Source organism: Carassius auratus, chromosome 22 (genome assembly GCF_003368295.1).
Source record: "Carassius auratus strain Wakin chromosome 22, ASM336829v1, whole genome shotgun sequence".
NCBI lineage: Eukaryota > Metazoa > Chordata > Actinopteri > Cypriniformes > Cyprinidae > Carassius > Carassius auratus.
In genome coordinates, this window is record NC_039264.1 from 4,656,188 (window position 1) to 4,671,019 (window position 14,832).

General features: G+C 38.1%; 1 protein-coding gene across 1 annotated transcript in view; it reads left to right on the forward strand.

The window, feature by feature from the left end:
* The window catches only part of LOC113039452 (NLR family CARD domain-containing protein 3-like), a gene marked incomplete at its 3' end in the record, with an annotated part of 73,992 nt that overhangs the window by 34,359 nt on the left and 24,801 nt on the right, over positions 1-14,832 (forward strand). The gene's annotated exons all lie outside the window — the stretch shown is intronic.

Sequence of the window (14,832 nt, forward strand, 5' to 3'; positions counted from 1 at the left end):
CGTTTTAAATGGTTTGCCTCTTCAATACAAATTAATCCACAAATGACTTAAGCTGTTCACTTTTTTTATGTGGCTGACACTCCCTCTGAGTTCAAACAAACCAATATCCCGGAGTAATTAATGTACTCACACAGTACACTGACTGAACTGCTGTGAAGAGAGAACTGAAGATTTACATTTACATTTATTCATTTATACATTTATCCAAAGCGACTTACAATTGCTATATACAGTATTGTTCAAAATAATAGCAGTACAATGTGACTAACCAGAATAATCAAGGTTTTTCGTATATTTTTTTATTGCTACGTGGCAAACAAGTTACCAGTAGGTTCAGTAGATTCTCAGAAAACAAACGAGACCCAGCATTCATGATATGCACGCTCTTAAGGCTGTGCAATTGGGCAATTAGTTTAATTAGTTGAAAGGGGTGTGTTCAAAAAAATAGCAGTGTGGCATTCAATCACTGAGGTCATCAATTTTGTGAAGAAACAGGTGTGAATCAGGTGGCCCCTATTTAAGGATGAAGCCAACACTTGTTGAACATGCATTTGAAAGCTGAGGAAAATGGGTCGTTCAAGACATTGTTCAGAAGAACAGCGTACTTTGATTAAAAAGTTGATTAGAGAGGGGAAAACCTATAAAGAGGTGCAAAAAATGATAGGCTGTTCAGCTAAAATGATCTCCAATGCCTTAAAATGGAGAGCAAAACCAGAGAGACGTGGAAGAAAACGGAAGACAACCATCAAAATGGATAGAAGAATAACCAGAATGGCAAAGGCTCAGCCAATGATCACCTCCAGGATGATCAAAGACAGTCTGGAGTTACCTGTAAGTACTGTGACAGTTAGAAGACGTCTGTGTGAAGCTAATCTATTTTCAAGAATCCCCCGCAAAGTCCCTCTGTTAAAAAAAAGGCATGTGCAGAAGAGGTTACAATTTGCCAAAGAACACATCAACTGGCCTAAAGAGAAATGGAGGAACATTTTGTGGACTGATGAGAGTAAAATTGTTCTTTTTGGGTCCAAGGGCCACAGGCAGTTTGTGAGACGACCCCCAAACTCTGAATTCAAGCCACAGTACACAGTGAAGACAGTGAAGCATGGAGGTGCAAGCATCATGATATGGGCATGTTTCTCCTACTATGGTGTTGGGCCTATTTATCGCATACCAGGGATCATGGATCAGTTTGCATATGTTAAAATACTTGAAGAGGTCATGTTGCCCTATGCTTAAGAGGAAATGCCCTTGAAATGGTTGTTTCAACAAGACAATGACCCAAAACACACTAGTAAACGGGCAAAGTCTTGGTTCCAAACCAACAAAATTAATGTTATGGAGTGGCCAGCCCAATCTCCAGACCTTAATCCAATTGAGAACTTGTGGGGTGATATCTTCTTCTTCTTCTTTCGTGTGTCGTCATCAAATGTCCAGCTCAGTAGAACTCAGCCACGTTCTCATCTCAGGTCCCACGTCGAAGAGGCCGGCCTCCGAAGGTGGTTTATACAGTGGACAGGTGGTGATTATGTGCTCAGCGGTCTGCTCTGGCTCCCCACACTCACACACTGCTCTGTCCTCCAGGCCCCACTTCCTCATCGATGCTTTGTAACGTCCCACCCCAGTTCGCAGGCGGTTTAGCAGAGTCCATTGCCGACGTGGCAGATCCTCTCCTTCAAGACCGCCTCCAGGGTCAAAGATGTAACGGTGGATTCGTGAGGGTCCTGCTGACTCCCACTCCTGCTTCCAAGCTGCCGCGAGCCATGCCTCTGTAGACAGGTCCTCAGGGATGGACCTGAGCAGGTCTTGTGCCGCCTTGTTGTACGGGTGGCGGGACTTCAGTCTATGAGGAGGCAGTGCTGTTGTGGTGGTATTGTGCAGGATATGCCAGTTGCATCTTTGGGCTTTCCTTGCAAGAGCGAGGGTAGCAGCCTCTCGTCGGAGGCCGGCCGGGGCAATTCCTGCTAGTGTTGGCAGATGGTAGACAGGGGTAGAATTCAGGCAGCCAGTTATAGTCCGAAGGGCGGTGTTTATGGCAGTGTCGACTTTCCTGGCGTGTGGGCTTCTGCACCAGGCTGGAGCACAGTATTCAGCTGTGGAGAAGACGAGAGCTACTGTTGATATTCGAAGCACCTTGGCAGTTGCACCCCAGCTAGTACCAGCGAGACGTCGAATTATGATTACGGGTGATATCAAAAATGCTGTTTCTGAAGCAAAACCAAGAAATGTGAATGAATTGTGGAATGTTGTTAAAGAATCATGGAGTGGAATAACAGCTGAGAGGTGCCACAAGTTGGTTGACTCCATGCCACACAGATGTCAAGCAGTTTTAAAAAACTGTGGTCATACAACTAAATATTAGTTTAGTGATTCACAGGATTGCTAAATCCCAGAAAAAAAAAATGTTTGTACAAAATAGTTTTGAGTTTGTACAGTCAAAGGTAGACACTGCTATTTTTTTGAACACACCCCTTTCAACTAATTGCCCAATTTCACAGCCTTAAGAGCGTGCATATCATGAATGCTGGGTCTCATTTGTTTTCTGAGAATCTACTGAACCTACTGGTAACTTGTTTGCCACGTAGCAATAAAAAATATACTAAAAACCTTGATTATTCTGGTTAGTCACATTGTACTGCTATTATTTTGAACAATACTGTATGTCAGAGGTCGCACGCCTCTGGAGCAACTAGGGGGTTAAGTGTCTTGCTCAGGGACACATTGGTGTCTCACAGTGGATTCGAACCCGGGTCTCCCACACCACAGACGTGTGTTTTATCCACTGCGCTAACACCACCCCTCATTTGTTTTTTTTTTAACACTTATTCATTTAGCTGAGGCCTTTATCAAAAGCAACTTACAATTGATTACAAAATTACAAAAAAGTAGGGGTTAAATGTCGGGTGACTCACAGTGGATTCGAACCCAGGTCTCTCACACCAAAGGCATGTGTCTTATCCACTGCGCCAACACCACCACCACCAAGATTAACACCGAGCCAAGCCAGATAACCAACAATAGACTTACTCTGTTTCCTAAAAGCATCATAACTTAAGTAGCACTTGAAAATTCAATTAAATTCAATTCAAGTTTATTTGTATAGCGCTTTTTACAATACAGATTGTTACAAAGCAACTTTACAGAAAATTATGTTTCTACAATATTTAGTAGTAGCTAGTAGTTTGTGCACATTTGACAGGATTTTAGAAAAAATAAAAATAATAATAATAATAATACAAGACGTAGTCAGCTAGACGATGAACTATCAATATTATTAATTAAGTTATGATATGATGCAATCACACATGTAGCAATAATTGTTAGTTCTGTTTGTTGATTCAGGGTTAGCATCATCTGAGGTCCTCTGAGGGTCAGCATCATCTCTTCTCAGGTGTTCTGGATCCAGACTGGAGCTTGTGTAAATCCTAGTTACCACGGGATGAAGATCCCAGCAGAAACAAAATAGAGACATCATTAGCATAGCTGCTGATCCAACAAAGTAAAATTTGTTTAACCCAAGCTAATGAATAAAAATGCACCTTTGATCAGATGCAACTACACTCACAATTTAAAAGATACATTATTCGTATGCTTGGCGAAAGATATGTGTTTTTAATCTAGATTTAAACAGAGAGAGTGTGTCTGAACACCGAACATTATCAGGAAGTCTATTCCAGAGTTTGGGAGCCAAATGTGAGAAAGCTCTACCTCCTTTAGTGGACTTTACTATCCTAGGAAATACCAAAAGTCCAGCGTTTTGTGACCTTAGGGTGCGTGATGGGTTGTAGCGTGGTAGAAGGCTAGTTAGGTATGCAGGAGCTAAACGATTTAGGGCCTTATAGGTAAGTAATGATAATTTGTAACTGATACGGAACTTAATAGGTAGCCAGTGCAGAGACTGTACAATTGGGGTAATATGATCATATTTTCTTGACCTCGTAAGGACTCTAGCTGCTGCATTTTGGACTACCTGTAGCTTGTTTATTGACGAAGCAGGACAACAGCCTAGAAGTGCATTACAATAGTCCAGTCTAGAGGTCATGAATGCATGAACTAGCTTTTCTGCATCAGAAACAGATAACATGTTTCGTAGCTTGGCAATGTTTCTAAGATGGAAGAATGCAGTTTTTGTAACATTGGAAATATGATTTTCAAAAGACAAATTGCTGTCTAATATAACACCCAGATTTCTGACTGTAGAGGAAGTAACAGTACATCCGTCTAGTTGCAGATTGTAATCTACAAGATTCTGTGTAGTGTTTTTTTTGTCCAATAATTAGTATCTCTGTCTTATCCAAATTTAATTGGAGAAAATTATTTGTCATCCAATCTTTTACATTTTTAACACACTCTGTTAGCTTAGATCATTGGGAAGTTTCATCTGGTCTCGTTGAGATATATAGCTGAGTATCATCAGCATAACAGTGGAAGCTAATTCCGTATTTTCTAATAATATTACCAAGGGGCAACATGTATATTGAAAATAGAAGGGGACCTGGGATGGATCCTTGTGGCACTCCATATTTTACTGATGATAAATGAGATGACTCCCCATTTAAGTAAACAAAATGGTAGCGATCGGACAGGTAGGATATAAACCATCTTAGAGCCTGCCCTTGAATACTAGTTTTGTAATCTATCTATGAGTATGTCATGATCTATGGTGTCGAACGCAGCACTAAGATCAAGCAAGACTAGAAATTAGATGCAGCCTTGATCTGACGCAAGGAGCAGGTCATTTGTAATTTTAACAAGTGCAGTTTCTGTGCTATGGTGGGGCCTAAAACCTGACTGAAATTCTTCATACAGATCATTTTTATGCAGGAAGGTGCTCAATTGAGCAGACACAACTTTTTCTAAAATTTTAGACAAAAATGGAAGATTTGAAATAGGCCTATAATTTGCCAGTACACTAGGATCTAGTTTTGGTTTCTTAATAAGAGGCTTGATAACCGCCAGCTTGAATGGTTTTGGGACGTGACGTAAAGATAACGACGAGTTAATGATATTGAGAAGCGGTTCTTCGGCTACAGGTAACAGCTCTTTCAGTAATTTAGTGGGTACAGGATCTAATAAACATGTTGTTGGTTTAGATATAGTGATAAGTTTATTTAGCTCTTCCTGTCCTATATTTGTAAAGCACTGCAGTTTATCTTTGGGTGCGATGGATGAAACTGAAGTGTTAGACGCTGTAGAATCTACATTTGCTATTGTATTTCTAATGTTATCTATTTTATCAGTGAAAAAATTCATAAAGTCATTACTATTTAACGTTGGTGGAATATTTGAATCAGGTGGCGTCTGGTAATTTGTTAACTTAGCCACTGTGCAAAATAAAAACCTTGGATTGTTTTAGTTATTTTCAATGAGTTTGTGTATATGCTCTGCCCTAGCATTTTTGGAGCCTGTCTATAGCTGGACATACTGTTTTTCCATGCAATTCTAAAAACTTCTAAGTTGGTTTTCTCAATTTGCGTTCAAGACTACGAGTTACTTTCTTGAGAGAGTGAGTATTACTGTTATACCATGGTACAGTAAGTTTTTCTCTAACTTTTTTCAATTTGATCGGAGCAACGGCTTCTAATTTATTAGTGAAAATAGTGCCCATGTTGTCAGAAATTTAGTCTAATTCATGTGTATTTTTGGGTACAAATAGCAGTTGCGATAGATCAGGCAGTTTATTTGCGAATCTTTCTTTGGTGGCTGGAACAATAGTTCTGCCCAGACGGTATCGCTGCGACATATAGTTAATATCAGTTATACGCAGCATGCACGATACAAGGAAATGGTCTGTAATATCATCACTTTGAGGTACAATATCTATAGCAGTAAGATCGATTCCATGCGATATAATTAAATCTAGTGTATGATTAAAACAATGAGTGGGCCCGGTGACATTTTGCTTGACTCCAAAGGAGTTTATTAGGTCAGTAAACGCAAGTCCTAATGTATCATTTGCATTATCAACGTGAATATTAAAATCTCCCATGATTAGCGCCTTATCAACTGTAACTAGAAGGTCTGAGAGGAAATCTGCAAATTCTTTTAGGAATTCTGTATACGGCCCTGGTGGTCTATACACAGTAGCCAGAGCAAGAGATACATTAGATTTCTTTTGCATGTCTGACAGAGTAACATTTAGCAGAAGTATTTCAAAAGAGTTAAACCTGTATCCTGTTTTCTGGGTAACATTGAGAATATCACTATATATTGTTGCAACACCTCCGCCATGACCAGTCTGACGTGACTCATGCTTATAACAGTAGTTTGGTGGAGTAGACTCATTTAGACCAAAATAATAATTTGGTTTTAGCCAGGTTTCAGTCAAGCAGAGTAAATCAAAACTATTATCTGTGATCATTTCATTTGCAATAACTGCTTTTGGTGTGAGTGATCTAATATTTATGAGCCCAAACTTTAAAAATAGTTTTTGTTCATTTACTTTACATTTTTCTGGTTTAATTACGATAAGATTTTTTTCTAGATCCTACATTATATTTTGACCTCACTATTCGGGGAACAGACACAGTCTTAATAGTTTTTACAGCGCAAGTACTTTTATCATTTAAGCGGGTGGAACAAAACTCATCATAATAGTTATCTGAGAATTGACTTAGTAGTCACATGGAGCGAAGTGTCCTGGAGATGTTGTCAGAGAGTAGCTACACTCCGACTCTGCTGGGGTGTAATCCATCAGCGCGAAACAGCCTAGGACGCTCCCAGAAAGATTCCAGTTATTAACAAATAGCAGTTTCTGTTCTTTACACCATGACAACAACCATTCATTTAAAGCAAAAAGTCAACTGAACCTTTCGTGTCCTCGTCGATACGTGGGCAGTGGTCCTGACACGACGATCGTTGCCGCGGGCGTCGTGCTGCGAACCGTCTCGATCAGGCTCCTGATGTCCCTCTTCAGCGTCTCCGTCTGCCGCAGCATGGTGTCGTTAACCCCAGCGTGAAGCACGACCGCTCTGGAGCTCTCGTCGGCCTTCAGGATCGCAGAAACATTGAGAACACGAGCACCAGGCAAACAATGAGTGTGCACTTTACCTTCGGCTAACGTAGCACTTACGTGTCGGATGATGGAGTCTCCGATGATCACAGCGTCGCGTCCTGCCTCGCGGAGGGGAGCGAAGCGGTTCCGGATGGAGATCTCAAAGGCAGGAGGGGGAGAAGTCGTCGCCCGGGACCCGGCTCGCATCCTCCGCTGTGGATGCACCCAGGGTCCGTGGTGTCCCGGCGTCGCAGTGAATGACATCTGGGAAGATCGTGTCCTGGGTGCACCGGGCCTGTGCAGAGAAACACATGGAGTAGACGTGGTGGGACTGTTAGCTGCACGCTGTATACTTACCCCGGACTTGTGAGCATCAGCCCGGGATGATTCCAGCGTGGCTCTCCGCTCTCTCAGCTGGGCCTGCCTCACCTCCAGGTCGCGAATCTGCTTCCCCACGGCACGACAGTTAGCAGCAACCACGCTTGCTGATGCTAGAGATCAAAATAAAACTAGTGATAGCGAGGCGCTCTGATTGTTTTTGTTGTAGAATACAATAAAGGATATATTCACACGTTATATAAACGGAAACGATGATGTATAAAATTGATTTTTAAGTAAAAAATAGTCAATGAAAAGAATATAGTGACGGAGCTCAAACGCAGTACAGCCGCCAACAACAAATCATCGTAGATCTACGAGTGCTCTGGAGTAATAGTTAAGCTCTAAGTGCTTTTTAAGAAGACCGATTTATGCGGTCAGCTGCAGGACAATCGGCAGGTTACACATTTAACTTGATTCAAAAGCAATATCATTATAAAATAAGGTTTATATTATTCTTTTAATGTACACTTTATGACTCGTTTTATTTTTTTTTTATTAATTTATAAAGTAAATTATTAAAAAGGGCAGAAAAATTTGAAATACACATTTAAAAGTAAATGACAGAATAAAAGATGCATGAAATGCTTCAAAGACTGGGGGAAAAAATATGTTAAAGACTTGAAGTACATTAAAACCAGCTATGTATTGGACCTGGAAATAATGTATCTCTCTCTCTCTCTCTCTATCCCCCAAGTGGATATAAAATTATGTTGTGGGATAATTAAATATATTCAAAATAAACTACAAACATATAATTTATTTTGTTCTCACATTCTTTATTATAAATCTTCCCTCTCAGTGAAACAAGCTGACTTAAACGCTCATTATGCAGCTCATTATGCGGACCTTTGTATTCTCAGGTGTAAATCACAATGATATTCATGATAGTTGATGCCTAAACGCATATGACTTTTACCAATAAAAAGTGTCTTAGAAAATTTTAATCAATATATTGTTTTCTGTAAGTGAGTAAATTAGAAATAATTTTACATTTTTAGTTTTGCACCAACCACACATATTTTTTTTCTCAAAAAACAATCATGTACATACATGCATTTCACACATTATTATAGCCCAGTTTATGCTGATTACAGTGAGATTAGACTTTACCCATTTAGATATTTATAAGAAACTGAAAAAAGCACAAATGTCAGGGCATGACAAACTTATCCAGGCCCCAAAAATACCCTTATACTCCAGAGGGTTAACGTCAATAAACGATCATGTACTACAATTAAGAGCCAGTCTATAACGTGACATTTCAGCACTTGACAAACCTACAGTGACTCCTAGGTAGCACTTAAAACAAAGCTATGTGCAACGGTGTTCAGTGCATTGTAAAACAATAACGAACAATCGCAAAATTACTCATAGGAAGTTCTCTTAAGCTCTAAGATCAATCTTTATCGGGCCCAGGACTGCAATTAATCAAATTAAACTCGAAATTATAAAATGGGGTAATGCAGTTAATAAATAACAAAAGGCTGCATTTTAAGTTAGAAGAGCAGAAGTTCTAAATGGCTGTTAAATAAAATAAAAAAAGGCAGTTGAGTGAGTTATTTTGAGTTTATAACATGAATTTAAAAGGATCACCTAGTTTTGTGTTCATGTAATTTCCAACATTGTGTTTATAAACCTGTTATGAGCTAAACACAGAAATTTAAAGGTCATTGTTCAGTTTTCCATCAAAAAAAAAAAAAAAAAAAAAAAAAAAAACGCCTGAGGGCCTAACATTTGAAAGTAAAGAAATTAAGACATAATAATTACAATAATAAATCTATCATTCAATCCTTCAAAATGTAAATCCTTCTTCAAGCTGCTTGTTCAATGTAGTGTTGTAAGGGTAGTTTAGGCTTTAGTATTGTACTGTAAAATACAAAGTATTTGTATAATTATCAAATTAAATAATTTCACAGTGTGATTATCATGCAAATCTAATATTTGCAGATAAAAGTAGCTAAAGCTGTTATTTGTGTAATTGTATGTATATCTTAATTAGTTGTGTTCTCTCTTCTACAGGTTAAACTGCATCAGTATTACAGATGAAGGTTGTGCTGCTCTTGCATCAGCGTTTAATTAAAACCTCAGAGAGCTGGATCTGAGCATGAATCAAATAGGAGACTCTGGAGTGACAGAAATCTCCAGTCTGCTGAGAAATTCACAGACACTACAGATACTCAGGTCTGAATTTGGTCAATCTAAACATGAATCAATGTAAAGCTCCAGCTGATCTGTAAACTGGTGCTGTGTCACAAGGAATGGGTCAGTAATGTGAAATTGGTGTGTTATTGACAAACGGATTGATTTTTGAAGTGATGGGAAATGTCAATATCATAATAGTGTATTAAATGTTTTTAATTTGAATTATTTATTTAGTCTTTCTGAAGACTTGAAGACTGCAGTATCACTGAAGAAGGTTATAATACAGTTGCAATCAAAAATATTCAACCCCCTTGCAATACATTTTGTTGCAGAGAACAACATTTTATGAAAATAATTCAACAAAGCCATCTGTAAAGTATTAGAGAGAGTTTAATTCTGAGTTATTCTGAGAATAATGATGAAATTCAAATTGGATCTAAACGTTTGTTTAAAAATCTTTTTTTTTTTTTTTTTTTTTTTTTTTTTTTTTATCACCAATAAACGCTGACTGATCCCTGAACCAAGCAGAAGTAGATTTGGATGTGTGCTTTGGGAAGACTGTCCTGCAGGAAAGTCCATTGATCATCTGTGTCTCTAGGAACTTTTACTTTCTTGGAAATCTTCATATCAATCAATCAATCACCTTTATTTTTATAGTGCTTTAAACAAAATACATTGCGCCAAAGCACTGAACAACATTCATTTGGAAAACAGTGTCTCAATAATGCAAAATGATAGTTAAAGGCAGTTCATCATTGAATTCAGTTATGTCATCTCTGTTCAGTTGAAATAGTGTCTGTTTTAATTTGCAATCAAGTCAATGATATCGCTGTAGATGAAGTGACCCCAACTAAGTAAGCCAGAGGCGACAGCGGCAAGGAACCGAAACTCCAACGGTGACAGAATGGAGAAAAAAACCTTGGGAGAAACCAGGCTCAGTTGGGGGGCCAGTTCTCCTCTGACCAGACAAAACCAGTAGTTCAATTCCAGGCTGCAGCAAAGTCAGATTGTGCAGAAGAATCATCTGTTTCCTGTGGTCTTGACCTGGTGCTCCTCTGAGACAAGGTCTTTACAGGGCATCTGTATCTGGGGCTCTAGTTGTCCTGGTCTCCGCTGTCTTTCAGGGCAGTAGAGGTCCTTTCTAGGTGCTGATCCACCATCTGGTCTGGATACGTACTGGATCCGGGCGACTGCAGTGACCATCTGATCTGGATACAGACTGGATCTGGTGGCCACGGTGACCTCGGAACAAGAGAGAAACAGACAAATATTAGCGTAGATGCCATTCTTCTAATGATGTAGAAAGTACGGTGTTATGTGAAGTGTTCCGGTTCCAGTTTACCTAATTAATGCAGCCTAAAAATCCTTTAACGGATTTGGATATTAAAAGCATATTAGTATGTTATGTGTATGCCAGGTTAAAGAGATGGGTCTTTAATCTAGATTTAAACTGCAAGAGTGTGTCTGCCTCCCGAACAATGTTAGGTAGGTTATTCCAGAGTTTAGGAGCCAAATAGGAAAAGGATCTGCCGCCCGCAGTTGATTTTGATATTCTAGGTATTATCAAATTGCCTGAGTTTTGAGAACGTAGCGGACGTAGAGGAGTATAATGTAAAAGGAGCTCATTCAAATTCTGAGGTGCTAAACCATTCAGGGCTTTATAAGTAATAAGCAATATTTTAAAATCTATACGATGTTTGATAGGGAGCCAGTGCAGTGTGGACAGGACCGGGCTAATATGGTCATACTTCCTGGTTCTAGTAAGAACTCTTGCTGCTGCATTTTGGACTAGCTGTAGTTTGTTTACCAAGCGTGCAGAACAACCACCCAATAAAGCATTACAATAGTCTAACCTTGAAGTCATAAATGCATGGATTAACATTTCTGCATTTGACATTGAGAGCATAGGCCGTAATTTAGATATATTTTTGAGATGGAAAAATGCAGTTTTACAAATGCTAGAAACGTGGCTTTCTAAGGAAAGATTGCGATCAAGTAGCACACCTAGGTTCCTAACTGATGACGAAGAACTGACAGAGCAACCATCAAGTCTTAGACAGTGTTCTAGGTTATTACAAGTAGAGTTTTTAGGCCCTATGATTAACACCTCTGTTTTTTTCTGAATTTAGCAGTAAGAAATTACTCGTCATCCAATTTTTTATATCGACTATGCATTCCATTAGTTTTTCAAATTGGTGTGTTTCACCGGGCTGCGAGGAAATATAGAGCTGCGTATCATCAGCATAACAGTGAAAGCTAACACCATGTTTCCTGATGATATCTCCCAAGGGTAACATATAAAGCGTGAAGAGTAGCGGCCCTAGAACTGAGCCTTGAGGTACTCCATACTGCACTTGTGATCGATATGATACATCTTCATTCACTGCTACGAACTGATGGCGATCATATAAGTACGATTTAAACCATGCTAATGCACTTCCACTGATGCCAACAAAGTGTTCAAGTCTATGCAAAAGAATGTTGTGGTCAATTGTGTCAAACGCAGCACTAAGATCCAATAAATCTAATAGAGAGATACACCCACGATCAGATGATAAGAGCAGATCATTTGTAACTCTAAGGAGAGCAGTTTCAGTACTATGATACGGTCTAAATCCTGACTGGAAATCCTCGCATATACCATTTTTCTCTAAGAAGGAATATAATTGTGAGGATACCACCTTTTCTAGTATCTTGGAAAGAAAAGGGAGATTCGAGATTGGTCTATAATTAACTAGTTCTCTGGGGTCAAGTTGTGGCTTTTTTTGAGAGGCTTAATAACAGCCAGTTTGAAGGTTTTGGGGACATATCCTAATGACAATGAGGAATTACTAATAGTCAGAAAAGGACCTATGACTTCTGGAAGCACCTCTTTTAAGAGCTTAGATGGTATAGGGTAAGTTTAGATGATTTAACAAGTTTATACAATTCTTCCTCTCCTATAGTAGAGAATGAGTGGAACTGTTCCTCAGGGGGTCTATAGTGGACTGTCTGATGTGATACTGTAGCTGACGGCTGAATGGTTGCAATTTTATCTCTAATAGTATCGATTTTAGAAGTAAAGTAGTTCATAAAGTCATTACTGCTGTGGTGTTGGGAAATGTCAACACTTGTTGAGGCTTTATTTTTCGTTAAGTTAGCCACTGTATTGAATATTGATTTAATATTGATTTAATATAGCCTTAGACTTCCTAAAGGAATACAGTTATTTATTCTCTATAGCTTCTCTATAGCTTTTGCGAGATCTCTGTTGACTTTGCCATTTTTGCTACAATCTCTGAGGGTTTGGGTAGTTTTGATTGCAACTGTTGGTTATAATTGTGGAAAATTAAAACTGCAGAAATTTTTTTATTGCATTTATTGTAGTTTACATTCACCAGTAAAGAACTTTACCCAGCTTTACTGTGAAAAGTTAATTCAGGCCAAATTTATTTTACTTTATCTTTATTTTCTTCATTTTATAACATGTACTTGTGTAACAATCTGTGTTATAAGGAAGAATAACATCTTATTTAATAGACTTTCAGACTGCAGTATCAGTGAAGAAGGTTATAAAGCTCTGTCTTCAGCTCTGAGATCAAACCCTTCACACCTGATAGAGCTGGATGTCACAGGAAATGATCCTGGAGAATCAGGAGTGAAGCAGCTCAGTGATTTACCACAGGATCCAAACTGTCAACTCAAGACACTGAGGTGAGACATCATGAAATAGTGCAAAATAAATTATATGCATGTGAATTATTTATATTATGTCTAAATATTATTATATTGTTTCAATTTAGTAAGGTATACAATTTGTTGCATCGAAAATGTTGAAAATGATCAAACATTGAAGATGAGATGCTGCAGCTGCTATTGTTTTGATGATAAATGTCAGCACAGTTAAAAGTGAAAAGTTACAGGTTAATCAGACATTTTGGGTCACTAGATGTGCTGGTGTTCAGTAGTTTGGTGTCTCAATAGTTAACATTTGTGATTTGTGTCATTGTGGACATTTCTCATGAAAAACAAATTCAGTGTGAGTTATTATCCTGTTTGTTTAAATGTCACTGAATGCACTGTTCATTAATTTCCATCAAGCTCAGATTCACAACACTGTAGATCACTGATCTAGAATAGAGAGCTGGATTGATCATGAATCTGAAGACACCATGTTGGTAATCCCTAGTGTGTGTAAACCTTCTATTGAATTAAAAGCAAATTATATGATTTTAACGAGAAAGCATCAAATGAGTCAGTGTTTTTAAATCTTAAGTACCCCTGTACATTCTTTCAATGCAAACACTCAAGGGAATTTTCCGTACTTATTAAAAAGCTATGTTCATTACAGTAGCGAACATCATGAATATGATGAACATCAGACGGACACGACCTCAACAAATAACAAATGACAAAGTGCTAATTCTGAAATCTGAAGAAAGATTTATGCTTCGTATACACGTATACTTTTATTTGCCTTGAACAGTTATTCATTGTTTATATAAATCTGTTATAGAGTGTTTATTTGTATAGTAGCTGCTAACTGCAAATGTTTCAACAGTAATTTCATTAACAGCATTCATTTTGAAGCAGGTAATATCGGATATCACAAACTGCTTTGTTTTGAACTCTCTCACAACAGACGCGGAAGAGAAGACAATGCTGAATAAAGTCGTAGTTTTTGCTATTTTTGGACCAAAATGTATTTTCGATACTTCAACAAATTCTAACCGACCCTCTGATTTCACATGGACTACTTTGATGATGTTTTTCTTACCTTTCTGGACATGGACAGTAGACCGTACACACAGCTTCAATGGAGGGACTGAGAGCTCTCAGCCTAAATCTAAAATATCTTAAACTGTGTTCCAAAGATAAACGGAGGTCTCACGGGTTTGGAACGACATGAGGGTGAGTTGTTAATTACATAATTTAGATTATTGGGTGAACTAACCCTTTAAGGTAAAAAATCAAAGAAACCTGGAAAAAAAATCTAATCTGTTTTCAACAACAAAAATAATAATAATAATAATAATAATAATAAATGTTTCTTGAGCAGCAAATTAGCATATAAAAATTATTTCTGAATGCTGAAAGTTCAGCTTTGATCATAGAAATAAATTACATTTTAATAAATAAAAAAATCACAGTATTATTGTTTTTACTGTATTTTGGATCAAATAAATTAAGGCTTGGTGAGCAGAAGAGACTTCTTCTTATTAATCAAAACCTTTTGACTGGTAGTGTATTAAAACACAATTTCTAAAGTGCCTAAATGTCAAAAAACAAAAAATGCTAAATGCCAAAGCGTGTAGCAGACACACTGGTCCACTTGAGAT